The 15408-nt window shown below is 38.9% G+C and overlaps 1 protein-coding gene and 1 long non-coding RNA gene across 6 annotated transcripts in view; one reads left to right on the top strand and one right to left on the bottom strand.

Moving 5' to 3' along the window:
• The window catches only part of MCM9 (minichromosome maintenance 9 homologous recombination repair factor), an 82943-nt gene extending 81071 nt beyond the window's left edge, over positions 1-1872 (bottom strand). For 3 of the 5 annotated variants that reach the window (XM_027087624.1, XM_027087639.1, XM_027087656.1), the window contains exon 1: positions 1560-1869. The gene's annotated coding sequence lies outside the window, so the exon portion shown is untranslated. Of the gene's footprint in view, positions 1-1000; positions 1118-1559 lie in introns of all 5 variants that reach the window. The other 2 variants (XM_027087632.1, XM_027087648.1) reach the window with 2 other exon arrangements.
• Positions 1281-15408, top strand: part of LOC113609980 (uncharacterized) — a 69649-nt gene continuing 55521 nt past the window's right edge. Inside the window, exons 1-2 of the long non-coding RNA XR_003428897.1 lie at positions 1281-1404; positions 8786-9815. This is a non-coding gene — a long non-coding RNA (uncharacterized LOC113609980). The remainder of the gene's footprint in view (positions 1405-8785; positions 9816-15408) is intronic.

Genomic DNA, 15408 nt, shown 5'->3' with positions numbered 1-15408 from the left:
AGTATATTAAATTCCTGGCTATATGTATATATTTTTAAATTTGTACCTACAGATTAAAAGGGCCTACCCCCATTCTATTTTCATGTATACACGTAGATATCTACCATGTACAAGGCACTATTCTGGGAAATGAAAAAAGCATAATAAAAGGTCCTCTATGCCCTCAAAGAACCAAGGTACAGATCAAATGAAACGGTGCTCTAACAGTGGCAAAAATGCAATACAAATAGGAGCACAAAGAAGAGAAGGATTAAATTTAAATGCAGTGATAATCCCAGATGTGACAATGGACAGTTACAAATAAACTGTCCAAACGGATCATTTAAGAAATTCTTATTAGTCAAAGGATAAGTGTCCTCTGACTAATTTCGTTCAACCAATGTTTATTGTACTAGGCTTTAGAAACAGAAAGATTAAAGAAGATTATGACATTCACAGTTTAGCATCCTAAATATGTATTACACGTGCTATTAGCAATATTTGCCTTCTACTAGAAGGTGTGTGGGGAGGGGCATGGTATACCACAGTTAGGTCAAGAATCCTGACACCTAGAGGATGCCAATGTGAGATTAAGAGATGTGTAGGCCACTATATTGGTAAGTATTTAGTTTGGGTTAGGTAATATAAATTCACCTAAGCATAAAGCAGAAAAAGCACTTGGGAAGGAACAGCTAATCATACAATATATTCACGATGTGGCCGTTGCTAAAAAAAAAAAAAAAAATCTGGAATCCCAAGAGTGGCTATAAAATAATCTCTAAGATTCTATAAATGCATATTAAATTTGGAGCCACAAATTTAGCAATTTAAAAGGCAGTTCCACATAGGGCAGGAAGGAGACAGCCGCAGAATTCATGGTTCAGATTAAGATCAGATTAAATTTCGCCTAGTCTTTCTGAAATAGCATCACTAAAAAAAATAGCACTCACTTTCAATACCTGGACACAACTGACTAATCAAATATTTCTTAGCAGTTTGCAAACGCTAGAAACATGCTCACCCAGATTGACTGGTGGCAGTGTTTTACAACTTTCAAGTTCCGTTTCCTTTTCCTTATGGAACATTTGAAGACAAAATCAATAAAGACAAGTTGTGCTACCTTATCCTCTTGAGTAAACTGCCAACAAGAAAAATCCGGGAGAATGCATCAGCGGCTATCTAGCTGGCTCCCAGGCGCCAGCCCGCCCCCCGCCGCACCGCCCCTCCGGGAGCCACGCCCCTCCGCGTCCCAAGACCCTCCCCGCTGGCACCGCCCCTTCCCCGCCCGCCCGCTTCAGGTCGGCGCCTCCTTCATGCCTGGCTCGCCGCGGGCGCTCGGCAAACGTGGAGGCGATTTGTGCCCAGAGAACTGCTTTCCACACTTCCGTCTCTGGACGTAGCCCGTACCCTACAAGAATTCGGCAGGTCTCTGACACTTCCCAGGCTCGGCTGCGGGCAGCTCCATCGCCGGCCTGGTCCCAGAGTTGAATAGTTTTGGAACTAACCAGGGTGTGGGCGAGACTTGGGACGCACTATGGGAAAAATAATAATGGTGCAACAAGGCAGCGGCTGTCACTTACTGGCGGATACGCGGTGTAAGAAGTCACCGAGGGCGCAGTGCTCCCGAGGCCGAGGGGCGCGGAGAGTTCAAGCCGATCGGCGGGGTCCAAAGAGGCGGGAGGAGGCCCGGGTGGGGGCGGGGCGCGCGCGTGGGGCCGCGCGGGGCGCCGTCGGCCGCGGGGGCGCGCAGGCTCCAGCGCGCCCACCTTGCGCCCGGACGAGATAGGCGCCACGCGGGCGGCTCTGCCGGCCCCGCGCTCCCGAGGGGCGCCGGGACGTGCACTGCCTCAACTTGGCGGCTCAGGTGGCTCTTCCGGGTGGAGAAGCGGGCGGGCGCGCGCCCCACCAGCCGCCGCGGGACGAGAGGGGCGGGGCAGGGCTGGCTGGGAGGGGCGAGTAGGGTCCCGGGCGGGACTGGGCGGAGCCGCCGCTCGGTAGTGGGGAGGAGTGCCGGGCTGTGCTTTGGCTATGAGGGAGTGTACGGCCCGGGCTTTCCGGCTCAGAACTCCGCCAAAGCCAAGGCCACAACGATTATCTGTCTGCTTCTAGAAGTTTTAGAATGAAGGTTTTATGTCTAGGTCTATGATTCATTTTGAGCTAATTTTTGGAAATGATGCGAAGTGTGGATCTTAGGTAACTTTCTATCATATGGATATCTACCACTATTTGTTGAAAGAGCTGTATTTTTTCCACGGAATAGCCTTTGCACCTGTGTCAAAAGTCAGTTGTCCTTATATGTGGGCCTAACACTTAATATTTCTGTTCCCCAATCTATTTGTCTAACTATAAGAACACGACGTTGTCTTAATTACTCTAACTATAATGAGTCTTGAAAGCGGGTAGTGTTTGGCCTCCAATTTTGTTCTTTCAAAGTTGTTTGGGCTCTTCTCTTTCAATATGAATTTTAAAGCCGGCTTGTCATTTTCTATTAAAAAGCTGGGATTTCTGTTGGAGTTGCATGGAATCTATAGGTCAATGTGGGAAGAATTTATATGTTAATAATATTGAATCATATGACCCTTGAACAAAGTAAACCTCACCATTTATTTAGGTGTTATATAATTTCAAAAATGTTTGATCTTTTGTCAGATTTATGTCTCAAATTTATCCCTAAAATCATGGGGAAGGAGGAACCATACTTTTTAAAAAATTTTTATTTACTTTTGGCTGCGTTGGGTGTTTCTTTGCTGCACGCAGGCTTTCTCTAGTTGCGGCGAGCGGGGGCTACTCTTCCTTGTGGTGCGCGGGCTCCTCATTGCGGTGGCTTCTCTTGTTGCGCAGCACGGGCTCTAGGCGCGCTGGCTTCAGTAGTTGCAGCACATAGGCTTAGTAGTTATGGCACGTGGGCTCTAGGCGCGTGGGCTTCAGTAGATGTGGTGCACGGACTTAGTTGCTCCACGGCACGTGGGATCTTTGTGGACCAGGGCTTGAAGCCGTGTCCCCTGCATTGGCAGGTGGATTCTCAACCACTGAGCCACCAGGGAAGTCCAAGGAACCATACTTTTTGATGCTATGTAAATGATATTTTCAATTTCAATGTCTGGTTCTTTTCTAGCATGTAGAAATACAATTGATTTTTTAAATTTTATTATTAAAATTTTTAAATTAATTTTTTTTTTTTAGAGCAGTGTCAGGTTCATAGCAAAATTGAGCAGGAAGTACAAAGATTTCCTTTATGATCCTTGCCCCCACACACCCACAGCTTCCCTATCAATATCCCTTTACCAGAGTGGTGGGTTTATTACAACTGATGAACCTGCATTAACACATCATCATCACTCAAAGTCCACGGCTTATAGTAGGGTTCACTCTATGTGTTGTACATTCTGTCCGTTTTGACAGATGTATAATAACATGCATCCACCCCTGTAGTATCATACAGAATAGTTTCACTGCCCTAAATAAAAATCTTCTGAATTCTGGCTGTTCATCCTTCCCTCCCACCTAACCCCTAGCAACAACTGATCTTTTACTCTCTCTATAGTTTTCCAGGATATCATATAGTTGAAATCATACAGTATGTTGCCTTTTCAGACTGGCTTTTTCACTTAGTAATATATATTTAAGGTTCCTTCATGTCTTTTCAAGGCTTGGCAGCTCATTTCTTTTTGGTGCTGAATAATAGTCCATTATCTGGACGTATCACACTTTATCCACTCACCTACAGAAGGACATTTTGGTTGCTTCCAAGTTTTGCCAATTATGGCTAAAGCTGCTATAAACATCCACGTGCAGGTTTTGCCGTAAGTTTTCAGCTCCTTTGGGTAAATACCAAGGAGCATGATTGCTGTATCATATGATAAGAGTAGTTTTGTAAGAAACCATTAAAATGTCTTCCAAAGTAGCTGTACCATGTTGCATTCCCATCAGCCATGAATGAGAGTTCCTATTGCTCCATATCCTCTCCAGCATTTGGTGTTTTCAGTGTTTTGGATTTTAGTCATTCTAATACATGTGTAGTCTCTCATTATTATTTTGCTTTGCATTTCCCTGATGACATATGATGTTGAATATCTTTTCATCTGCTTAATTTTCATCTATATATCTTCTTTGGTGAGGCATCTTCAGGTCTTTTGCCCATTTTTAAATAACATTGCTTACTTTCTTATTGTTGAGTTTTAAGGATCCTTTATCAAATGTGTGTTGCAAGTATTTCATCCCAGTCTGTGGCTTGTCTTCTCATTTTCTTGACATTTTCATTCACAGAGCAGATTTTTAATTTTAATTAAGTCCAGCTTATCGATTGTTTCTCTCATGGACTGTGCTTTTGGTGTTATATTTAATAAGTCATCACCCCAGAGTATCTAGATTTTCTCCTCTGTTCTAGGACTCTTACAGTTTTGTGTTGTACACTTAGGTCTATGATCCATCTTGAGTTAATTTTTGTGAAGAATGTAACGTCTGTGTCTAGATGTGTGTGTGTGTGTGTGTGTGTGCACGTGCCTGTGGACATCCAGTTGTTCCAGTACTATAACAGAGAAGAACAAACTTGACTCCATGTTGAATCTATTCCTTTAGCTCTAACCCTTGTGCTCTGTTGCCTGTGCTTAGTCATGCTGGCTCTGAACCTTTTATAAAAGAATGTTGCCTATAGCCTGAAATATACGGGATAGCCCATTCTCAAGGCTCTGACCTTTAAAGCTGTAACACTTTTCCATTCATATAGAGATAAAAAGTTGCGGAACAGAGAATAACATCTGTCTTGTTGGAGGTTTATAGGAATATTGTGACCAGACCTACCTGGACAGCTGCAAGAACAAAGGATTCCAGCACCAAGAAGTTTACAACAACCAGCCACACCCCTCTCCCCTTTTAGCACAAAAGAAGCCTGAGTTCTAACTGAGGAAAGATGGTTCTTTGGGACACCATCTTCTCAGTCTGCTGGCTTTCTGAATAAAGTTGCTATTCTTTGCCCTAACCACTCGTCTGTCGATTTATTGGCCTGTTGTGTGGCAAGCGGTAAGAGCTTGGACTCGGTAATAGTATCATTTGTTGAAAAGACTATCTTTGCTCCATCTGTCAACGATTTGTATTGCCTTTGCTCCTTTGTCAAAGATCAGTTGGCTATATTCATGTGGGTCTATTTCTGGGCTCTCTATTCTGTTCCACAGATCTATTTGTCTATTCTTTCACAAATACCACACTGTCTTGATTACTGTGGTTTTATAGTGAGTCTTGAACTCAGGTATTGTTAGTAGTCCTCCAACTTTTTTCTTCTCCTTCAATATTGAGTTTGCTATTCTGGGTCTTTTGCCCTTTCACATAAACTTTAGAATCAGTTTGTCAACATTCACAAAATAACTTGCTGGGATTTTGATTGTGATGAGATGACTCTATAGATCAAGTTGGAAAGAGCTGACATTTTGACAATATTGAATCTTCTATCCATGAACATGGAATATCTATCTCTTCACTTATCTAGTTCTTCTTTGATATACTTTATCAGATTTTTATAGTTTCTGTCATATACATATTGTATATATTTTCTTAGATTTACACCAAACTATTTGTTTGGGGAGGGTGTTAATGTAAATGGTAATACATTTTTAATTTCAAATTCCACCTGTGCATTGCTGGTATATAAGAAAGCACCTGACTTTGCATGTTAACCTTATATCCTGCAATCTTGCTATAATCACTTATTAGTTCTAGAAGTTTTTTTGGTAGATTTTTTCCATATTTTCTATATAAACAGACATGTCGTATGCAAATAAGGACAGCTTATTTCTTCCTTCCCGATCTGTATGCTTTTTATTTCCTTTCTTATTTCATAAAGTAGGACTTCCAGTATGATATTGAAAAGCAGTGATGAGAGGGGACATCCTTGCCTTGTTACTTTCTTAGTAGGACAGCTTCAATTTTCTCACCATTAAGTATGATCTTAGCTGTAGGTTTCTTGTAGATGTTCTTTATCAACTTGAGGAAGTTCCCCTCTATTTCTAGTTTGCTGAGAGTTTTTATCATGAATGGGTGCTGGATTTTGTCAAATGCTTTTTCTGCATCTCTTGATATGATCCTGTGATTTTCTTTCATTATCCTGACCATGTGAGGGATTACATTAATGGATTTTTAGATTGGAACCAGCCTTACATATCATGATAAATCCAACTTGGGTGTGGTGCCTAATTCTTTTTATACAATGTTAGATTCAATTTGCTAATATTTTGTTAAGGATTTTTGCATTTATGTTCATGAGAGATATTGGTCTGTGGTTTTCTTGTAATGTCTTTGTAAGATTTTGGTATTAGTGTAATGCTGGCCTGAAAGAATGAATTAGGAAGTATTCTCTCTGCTGTCGTGTTCTGGAAGATTGTAGAGAATTTGTATAATTTTGTCCCTAAATGTTTGATAAGAATTCACCATTAAACCTATGAACCTGGTGCTTTCTGTATTAATTTTATATATATATATATGTGTGTGTGTATATATATATATACAATATATATATATTATATATATATACATATATAAGCCTATTCAGACTCTATTTGTTCTTTTGGCAGATTGTGTCTTTCAAAGAATTGGTCCATTTCATCTAGGTTATCAAATTTGTGGGCATAGAGTTGTTTGTAATATTTCATTATGATCCTTTTAATGGCTGTGAGATCTTTAATAATATCCCCTCTCTCATTTCTGATATTAGTAATTTGTATTTTCTCTCTCTTTTTCTTGGGCTAGAGGCTTATCAACTTTATTGGTCTTTTCAAAGATTTTCTCTATTGATTGCCTCTTTTCAGTTGCATTGATTTCTATTCTGATTTTTATTATTTCTTCTCTTTTGCCTACTTTGGATTTAATTTGCTCTTCTTTGCCTGGTTACCTAAGATGGAAGCTTAGATGATTGATTTTGGATTTTTCCTTTATTCTAATATATGTATTCTATGCTATAAATTTCTCTCTAGGCACTGCTTTCACTGCATCTCACAAATTTTGATAAATTGTGTTTTCATTTTCATTTAGTTTAAAATATTTTAAGATTTTCTTTTGAGTTTTTTTCTTTGACCCCTTTGTTATTTAGAAGTGTGTTGCTTAATCTTCAAGTATTTTGTGTTTTTCCATCGTTCCTTCTGTTATTGATTTCTAGTTTACTTCCACCATGGTCTGAGAGCAGACACTGTATGATTTCTGTTCATTTAAATTTGTTAAGGTGTGTTTTATGGCCCAGTATGTGGTCTGTCTTGGTCAATGTTCTATGTTAGTTTGAGATGAATGTAATCTGCTGTTATTGGATTAAGCAGTCTATAGATGTCCATTATATCCAGTTGATTGATAGTGTTGTTGAGTTCAACTATGGCCTTACTGATTTTCTGCCAGCTGGATCTGTACATTTCTATAGAGGGGTGTTTAAGTCTCCAACTATAATTTAGATTCATCTGTTTCCCCCTTGAGTTCCATCAGTTTTTGGCTTACATATTCTGAGGCCCATACATATTAAGGATATGTGTTATGTGTTCTTGGTGTGTTGATTCCTTTATCATTATGTAATGCCTCTCTCTCTCCCTGACAACTATTCCTGCTTTGAAGTCCACTCTGTCTGAAATTAATATAGCTACTGCTTTCTTTTGACTAGTGTTAGTATGGTATATCTTTCTTTATCCCTTTACTTTTAATCTATAGGTTTTTATCTTTAAAGTGGGTTTCTTATAGAAAACATATAGTTGGGTCTTATTTTTTTAATCCACTCTGACAATCTCTGACTTTTAATTGGTGAATTAAGACCATTAGACATACAAAGTGATTATTGACATGGTTGGATTAATATCTACTATATTTGTTAGTCTTTTCTACTTGTTACCCTTGTTCTTTTTTCCTATATTTGCCTTCCATACTTTTTCTGCCCTTTGTGGTTTTAATTGAGCATTTTATATAATTCCATTTTCTCTCCTTTCTTAGCATTCAGTTGCTTCCTTTTTCATTTTAATTGGTTGCCTACTAGAATTTACATTATAACTATCTAAGTCCACTTTCAAATAACATTATACCACTTCAAGGGTAGTGCAAATATTTTATAGTAGCAAAGTAATCCTGAATCTTCCCTCCTATCACTTGTATCATTGCACTCATCTATTTTGTTTATATAAGCTTATAAGACTTAGATATGCATAATGACTACATTGTTGCTATTATTATGTCGAACAAATTGTTGTCTGCTAGAGCAATTAAGAATAGGAAAAATAGAAGTTTTGATTTTATTTTTATTTAGTCCTCCTTCAATACTCTTCCTTACTTTATATAGATCTGAGTTTCTGACATATTATTTTCCTTCTCTTCAAAGGACTTTTAACTTTTCTTGCTAGGCAGGTCTGCTGTCAGCAAACTCACTCAATTTTTGTTTGTCTGAGAAAAATCTTTATTTTTACTTCACTTTTGAAGGGTAATTTTGCAGGGTACAGAATTCTACGTTGGTGGGATTTTTCTCTCAACACTAAATATTTTACTCTACTTTCTTCTTGCTTGCATAGTTTCTGAAGGTAAGTTGAATATAAATTTTATCTCTGTTCCTCTACAAGTGTTTTTTTTCCCCCCTGACTTCCTTCAGGATTTTTTATCTTTATCATTAATTTGACATAAATTTGGTGGAAGTCCTCAGTCATTATTACTTTAAATATTTCTTGTGTTCCTTTCTCTTACTAGTTTTGGTATTCCCATTATTTGTATGTTATACCTTTTGTAATTGTCACACAGTTCTTGGATATTCCAGTGGGGTTTTTTTTTTTTTTCAGTCTTTTTTCTCTTTGCTTTTCAGTTTTGGAGGTTTCTACTGATACATCCTCAAGCCCAGAGGTTCTTTCCTCAGCTGTGTGCAGTCTGCTAATGAGCCCATCAAACACATTTCTTATTCAGTTACAGTGATTTTAATCTGTAATATTTCTTTTTGCTTCTTTCTTAGAATTTCCATCTCTCTGCATACATCACCCATCTGTTCTTGCATGCTGTCTATTTTATCCATTAGAGCCCTTAGCATATTAATCATAGTTTTAAATTTTCAGTGTGATAATTCCAACATCCCTGCCATATCGGAGCCTGGTTCTGTTGCTTGCTCTGTTTCTTCAAACTGTGTGGGGTTTTTTTTCTTTTAATATATCATATAATTTTTTGTTGAAAGATGGAGATGATGTACTGGATAAAAGTGCTGTAAATATGCCTTTAGTAATGTGGTGGTATGGTGTGGAGTGGGAAGAAGTTCTGTAGTCCTGTGATTAGGTGTCAGTCTTTTAGTGACTGGATTATCTTTGCCACTGGATTATGAAGTTTGCATGTTCTTCTCAGTCCCTTCCCCAGTTATGTGGGACAGGATGGTTAGAATGGGCTGGAACTGGATATTTTCCTTCTCCCATGTGGAAGGCTAAAGGAGGCTGGAGTTGTGTATTTTCCTTCCTTCATGTGGAAAGCTAGATCCAGCTGGAGATGGATATTTCCCTTTCCCAAGGTCAATTAGTCTCTGATAGACCCCAGCAGGTTAGGCTCTGGTTAAATAGTTTCAGCTGAGGGCAGAGCTTATTAAGAAGAACAGAATGCTCTGGTGTATTTCAAAATGGCTCTCTTTCCCCAGCTCCTGCCAGAAGCAGGAAGGGATTTTTCTCCAGTATTTACTGTGAGAACCTGATGAACTCCTGGAGGTAAAACCCACAAAAGTGTGAGTGGGCCCCTCTGGAGTTTTTAACTTTTCAGACTTGCCTGCACCAAGCCTCCAGTGATTTGTCAATTACTGTTCAAGTTTTCCTACCCCAGCACCAGTTCCTGTAGAAGTTTTCAGCTCATGAGTTTCTACTCTGGTAAGTTGTGATTCTCTGTTGTCTCTTCAGTTTGGAGGGCAATAATTTGCCCTGTGACCTCACTCTCATGGATTTAAGAAGAGTTGTTGATTTTTCAGTGTTTCAGGTTTTTACTTGTTAGAACTGAGTGGCAATTTTCAGGTTTCTGCTGGACAAGAAATCAGACATCTCAATCATCTTTTAAAGAAATTTAAATAACAAGAAAATAATTGTATATATTTATGCATGCAGTTATGATTTCCAGTGCTCTTTCATTATTTATTCATGTATTTTCTGTACCTCTTCCCTTTGGCTCCTTTGCAAATTTTCTACTTATCACTGGGTTCAGCAGTTTGTGATTTGCCTGGATGTATTTTTCTTCAATTTCTTGTTGAAAATGAAAAACTCAGTTTTTTCTGTGTTCCTTTCTATGTAGGAAAAAAAAAAAAGTTTTTTTCCTACTATGTGTTTTTTCTCTGTGAGTCTCCTTTAGTCCTCACAAAAAACACTTCACTTCTGAATACCAAATGTGTGGGGGCTTTACCCCACAAAAACACGCACGTCTGACACCAGTGGGGTGTCTTACAATTTAACCATGTTCTATTATTATCTACCCAGAGCTAGCATCAGATCCCATAGGTTAAGGGCTCAGTCCCACAAGATTGAACCCCTCCTCCCCACACACACATACTTCAGACGCCAGTTGCAAGCCCAGGTTATCACCTGTGCTTCTGACCAATCTGCTGTAGATCAGAGGTTCCAACAACCCCCTCTTTGGGTTTGATCAATTTGCTAGAGCAGCTTACCGAACTCAGGGAAATACTTATGTTTACGTTTATAAGGATATGATAAAGGATACAGATGAACACCAGATAAAAAACTACAATAAGATCATGTCTGGGAAAGCCCCTGAGTAGCTTCTGTCCCATGGAGTTGGGGTGCATCATCCTCCTGGTGTCGAAGTGCTGGCTGACCTGGAAGGTCTCCAAACCCCATACTACTGGGATTTTACGGAGGCTTCCTCACATAGGCATGGTCTGTTATTAACTGTTTCCAGCCCCTCTCCCCTCTCTGGAGAAATGTGAGAGACTGGCTTAGTCTTTCTGGTGACCAGCCCCATTCAGGAGCCATCCAGGAGCCCTTTAGAGTCTTCTCAATAGAACAAAAGATGCTCCCACTCCTCTTATCACTTAGGAGTTTACAAGGGTTTTCAGAGCACTATGTCAGGAACAGCGTCAAAGATAAATATTAGAGATGCTCCAGTGTTCTTATCACTTAGGAAATTACAAGGATTTCAGGAGTTCTGTGCCAGAAACCAGAGGCAAAGCCCAGTATAGTTGATTCTTGAAAAATGTGGGGATTAGGGGTATTGATCACCTGCATTGTCGAAAATTCGCATATAACTTTACAATCAGCCCTCCATACCTGCAGTTCCACATCCAAGGATTCAGCCAACCTCACATGATGTGTACCATGGTGTGTATTTATTGAAAAAATCCACATATAAGTGGACCTGCACCATTCAAATCTGTGTTGTTCAAGGGTCAAATGTATATACCTTCTGTTATCTCACACTTGTGTTTTGGATTTGTTGAGTTTCTTGGATCTGTGGGCTTATAGTTTTCATCAAATTTGGAAAATATTTTGGCTTCTACTTCTTTTGATATTTTTCTGCTTCCCTTACCCCTGTCCTTTGGGGACTCCAATTATACATATATTATGCTACTTGACTTTGTCCTACAGAACTCACTGATACCCTGAATATTTTGGACTCTTTCATTTTGGATAATTTCTATTGTTATGTCTGTAAGTTCACTAATCTTTTCTTGGGCAATGTCTAATCTGCTGTTAATCCATTCAATGTATGTTACATCTCAGCCATTGTAATTTTCTTCTCCAGAAGTTAGATTTGGGTCATTTAAAAAGTATTTTCTATCATGTCTCTACCTAACATGATCCTCTACCACTTATTGTTCATATTGTTAATTATGTAGTTTTGAATCTTTTATCTTGTTTTATTTCTGTAAATTTTTAGTTGTATAGTTTAAAATTATTATACTGTATTACAAGAATTCTTAATTTCTATTTTTGTCCTACTGTTTTGTATTTTCTTTTATTCTACTTTCTCACAATTTACACTCTGCTAAAATGCAAGCAGGAATTTTTGTTGGTTTTGAAGCTACTAAAACAGGGCCTTTCACATAGTAGATTCTGAATACTGTTTGTTGAATTGAATTCTTGTCATATTACTGAAATGTTTGAGCTTATGAATTGGTTCTAGCCTTTAAATATGTTTTTCAGTTTTTAAAATTTTCATCAATTTATTGCATATCCACTACTTTCTTCCTTTGCTCACTCCAATACAGCAACAGTGCTGCTGCTTAGACATTCCTGCTTTTCCTAGCACTTTGCATTTGCTGTTACTCCCGCCTGGAATGCTCACCCCCAGTTCCCTACCTGGTTCAGTCCCCACATCCCCACTCCCTGCCTCATACTCCATGTCTTCCCTCCCTTGTTCTTCTCCATTTTATTTATCATTACCATCTGACAATACACAATTGTGCTTTTTACTGATTTTTTAATCTGTCATATGTATATATGTATACAGATACACTCCCACAACAATATAAGCTCCACAGAGCACACAAAGCAGGTTTTTTGCATTTTTCCCCTCATTGGTATATCCCTAGTCATAAAACAGTTCTCAGCATATTGAAGGTGTGCAACAAATGTTGGAGATATTATTTTTACATGACTAATTTTTTAAAAATTTACTTCAACCTTTGACTTTTTACAGTTTTGTTTTTGGTGAGACTAGTTCACAAGGTTCACAGGATGTCTTTTTCAATGTTTCCTGCTCTGTGAATTCAAACCATGGTCCCTAATAGATTCCAGCCCTCTCCTTAGAAACGGACAGACCTCTTTAAACTCACTTTGAACACATAGATTCATTCTGTCTAGATTTGGCTTCCTAACAAGGATATTTAATATGCCTCCTTTTTTTAATATAAATTTATTTTATTTATTTATTTTTGGCTGTGTTGGGTCTTCGTTGCTGCCCTCGGGCTTTCTCTAGCTGTGGCGAGCGGGGGCTACTCTTTGTTGCTGTGCGCGGGCTTCTCATTGTGGTGGCTTCTCTTGTTGCGGAGCACAGGCTCTAGGTGCACGGGCTTCAGTAGTCATGGTGCATGGGCTCAGTAGTTGTGGCTTGCAGGCTCTAGAGCGCAGCCTCGGTAGTTGTGGAGCACAGGCTTAGTTGCTCCATGGCATATGGGATCCTCCCGGACCAGGGCTTGAACCCATGTCCCCTGCATTGGCAGGCAGATTCTTAACCACTGTGCCACTAGGGAAGCCCTTAATATGCCTATTTTTTACACCCCTCGTTTGAGAGGGCACATTTATTGTTTTGCTGCCTGCTCTCAATTCAACCAATGCAGCACATATTTGTCTCTGACCATCTCAGTGCCACTGTAGGTGATGGTGTTGCTAAATCCTTTATGGAGAGAATATGGATTGGAAGAATATTTTCCCATGGATCACTCCTCAATGAATCAGAGAAAATTTCAAGCTCCAATAATTTATAATGTATTATTTGGAAGGGCAAGTTATAGGAGAAAGTTTTCATAGAGAAACCTTTATCTGTGATCTGAGGAAGCAGTATTCAACTTCAGGGGGTGTGCAAGATGAGCCACTGTGATGAAGAGACATTTATTGGAACTTCTATTTATACATTTTATATATTTTTTTGAGTCTAAAAATAATATATTTAAGTATTTATTGTTGGACTTCCCTGGTGGCACAGTGGTTAAGAATCGGCCTGCCAGTGCAGGGGACACAGGTTCGATCCCTGCTCTGGTAAGATCCCACATGCCGTGGAGCAACTAAGCCCACAAGCCACAACTACTGAGCCCGCGTGCTGCAACTACTGAAGCCCACACACTCTAGGGCCACCTGCCATGACCACTGAGCCCACGTGCTGCAATTACTGAAGCCTGCATGCCTAGAGTCCATGCTCTGCAACGAGAAGCCACCACGATGAGAAGCCCATGCACCGCAACGAAGAGTAGCCCCCACTTGCTGCAACTAGAGAAAGCCTGCACACAGCAATGAAGACCCAATGCAGCCAAAAATTTTAAATTTTAGAAAAAGTATTGTAAAAATTGCAACTGGACCCTTATGTTTATGTCAGATGATTTTCAGGTAAAGTTCTTGAGTTTTCAGGGGAGAGGGGGAGGTCTAAAATTGCATGTGTGGACTGTAGCACTGTACCTCAATTTCTTTGTTTTCTGTTGTGACTGTGTTGCAGTTTGTGTATAGATCTACAGATTATATATTGTTCAGGTTATATCATATTTTTATTATAATGATACAATTAATATGACATTGATGTATTACATTAGTATATAACAATGATATATTATTTAAATATATGTTGTCACCCTACAGATTATATGTCTCTAAATTTAACTAAATTAACATAGAAAAAACTTAGATTATATCATCTACTATCATTAGCCATGAACTGTGCCTGAAGAGGCCTTGAAATATAAATGCCATCACCATAGTGATGGGTTTTTTTCTACATAATGTGTATATCAGTACAATAATATGTGCATCTACATAAATTAGTTACTTCTTTGGGGTTGTGTGCTCACAAACATTTTACTATGGGTATATAATAAACAAACATTGCTTTAGGGTTATGGTGAAAGTTTATGAAAAAGTTAGCCTCCCTTTTTTTTTAAACCATCTTTATAGCTCACCATGTGAATCAAATGCTTATTAAAGGCTGATACCTTGGCTCACCTGAGACTCATGGAATAAGAATCTCTGGAGGTGGGGCCCTGAAGTCAGTATTTTAAACAAGTAACCAAGGTGACTCATGCAGACCAAAACGTGAGAACCACTGTGTTAGATGACGTTTAAATATTTCCCCTCAATCTTAATTTTCAAAATAACAATTTCTGAGCCCATTGGTAACTATATTGTTGAAATTAGAGTATTATAAAAACTAAAATGAAGGCAGCTATCTGAAGATCTTTTGAACACTCCTAATTTCCCATGAAAAAGTTTCCCTCTTCATCTACTAAAGTGTTAATGACAGAAAGAGATCAGTCGTTTTGTCACGTTTGTGCAAATGAGAGTATCAACACACAACGTCTGTCACCATACAAAGATAACTGTTTTAACTTCTGGTTAACCTAAGACTGCAGGGAAGTGAAAAGACATCTGGCTAAGGCAGCAAAACAATATGCCAAACTGCATTTGATAGAGACCGTTCATGAAGGTGGGTTTAAATCTTAATGCAAACTTCTTAGCTTCAAAGTAACAAGTGAAATAAATGCCATTAAGAGGGCACAGACTTGGCCAGATTATTAAGGATAAATCTATTGATATTATTTCCAAGTGTATGTGTTTTTAAGGAATTCTTGGCTGCAAATAACAGAAGCTAACTCAAAATAGCTTCAGTAAAATTCCTATAAAGATACTAAGTACCTTAAATAGCCAAAGAGGAGGAATTCAGGTTAAGTCCTTCCTCAGGGAAGGACTTAACCAAGAAGTGAAAGCCCTCAGGAATCTCTGAATCTTTAGTCTCTTTCACACTTCTTTGCTC

This window comes from Aethalodelphis obliquidens, unplaced genomic scaffold, assembly GCF_003676395.1.
Source record: "Aethalodelphis obliquidens isolate GAN/ISIS:26980383/991018 unplaced genomic scaffold, ASM367639v1 scaffold3, whole genome shotgun sequence".
Classification (NCBI taxonomy): Eukaryota; Metazoa; Chordata; class Mammalia; order Artiodactyla; family Delphinidae; genus Aethalodelphis; species Aethalodelphis obliquidens.
The sequence above is the reverse complement of the archived record's forward strand: the minus strand, read 5'-3'. Positions and strand labels throughout refer to the sequence as shown.